We start from the raw sequence: 1,705 nt of genomic DNA, 5'->3' as shown, positions 1-1,705 counted from the left end.
CAATATTTTAAAAATTAAAATTTTCGTCAAAATCATACGCGTTCATAAATAATTAATTTTTTGAAAATGTTTTCTTAATCATGTGTATATTTTGTGATTCATAATTTATTAATTTTTTTAAATATTTTTTTAATCATATGTGATTTTTTAATCATACGTGATTTAAAATTTGAAAACAATTATTCAAATTAAACATTAAAAAAGAAAGATAATGAAAAAAACAAAATCACGTGTGATGTAGCAAACATATTTAAAATGTATAATATCACATGTACTTCAAAACGTAATTCATAATTTATGTAATATTGTAGATAACTTACCTTTTTTTTTTCTTCCTATTATGATGAATATCGTATATGATATATTAACGAAAAATAACGATCCTTTTTCAGGAAAAAATGTGGATATCATGTGTGATTTTTGATAAAAATTGTAAAACATTCTTAAATAAGCTACTTCAATAAAATGAATATGTTAAATAAAAAACTAAATCACGATGATTTTAAATGTTATAAAAAAATTAATCATGCTTAAATCACAAATTAACTAAATTTATTAAATAATTTTTGTATAAATAAATGAATTTTCATATATAATTTATACATAACAAATGACATATATGTCCTTTTGGATGAGTTTTAATAAAGTTTTATTTAAAATATTATTTAATGAAATGATTGGTACAAATTTATCTATACTATCTTATAAAGCATTTGGATAAAAACTCTTAAACTTGTTCATCCCTAAACGATTTCATCCCTATCCAATTTCATCCCATATATGAACTCGTGTAACTAACTGCAGATAAACACAATCAAATATGTATACTATCTTATAAAACATTTGGATAAAAACTCTTAAAAACTCTTAAAACTCTTAAAAACTCTTAAACGTGTTCATCCCTAAACGATTTCATCCCTATCCGATTTCATCCCATATCTGAACACATGTAACTAACTGCAGATAAACACAATCAAATAAAGGATAAAAATCTCATTTTAAATATAAAAAATCTAAAATATAATTAGTATGATCATTAAATTCTAACAGAATACTTAAATATTTTCTTTATAAAATTTATAATATTAAACCAAAAATAAATTGTTTTATTATTAAACTTAAATTAAATTATATATAAATTTATATATATATATATATATATATTCTCTATTATATATCATTTGAAAAAAACTCTTAAAAACCACTTTTTATGCGTAAAGTACTGTTTATTAATGCATATCACTTAAAACTCAAGATTACAAATAAATTGTGCATAGGTACAACTTATTAAAGCTTCATATCTGAATTCGTGTAACTAACTGCAGATTAACACAATCAAATACATGATAAACTTCTCATTTTTAAATATAAAAAATCTAAAATATAATTAAGATAATCATTGAGTTCTAACAGAATACTTAATTATTATGTTTATAAAATGTTATATTATTAAACCAAAAATAAATTATTTCATTATTAAACTTAAATTAAATTATTAAAAAAATTTATACTATATTATAAAGTATTTGACAAAAACACTTAAAAACTACTTTTTTATGCGTAAAGTATTGCTTATTAATGCATATTACTTAAAACTCAAGATTACAAATAGATTGTGCGTAAGTACAACTTATTAAAGCTCCACATATGAATTCGTGTAACTAATTGCTGATAAACATCATATTTTAAATATAAAAAATCTAAA

This window comes from Cynara cardunculus (assembly GCF_001531365.2).
Source record: "Cynara cardunculus var. scolymus isolate 2C chromosome LG 15, CcrdV1, whole genome shotgun sequence".
Taxonomy (NCBI): Eukaryota; Viridiplantae; Streptophyta; class Magnoliopsida; order Asterales; family Asteraceae; genus Cynara; species Cynara cardunculus.
The sequence above is the reverse complement of the archived record's forward strand: the minus strand, read 5'-3'. Positions refer to the sequence as shown.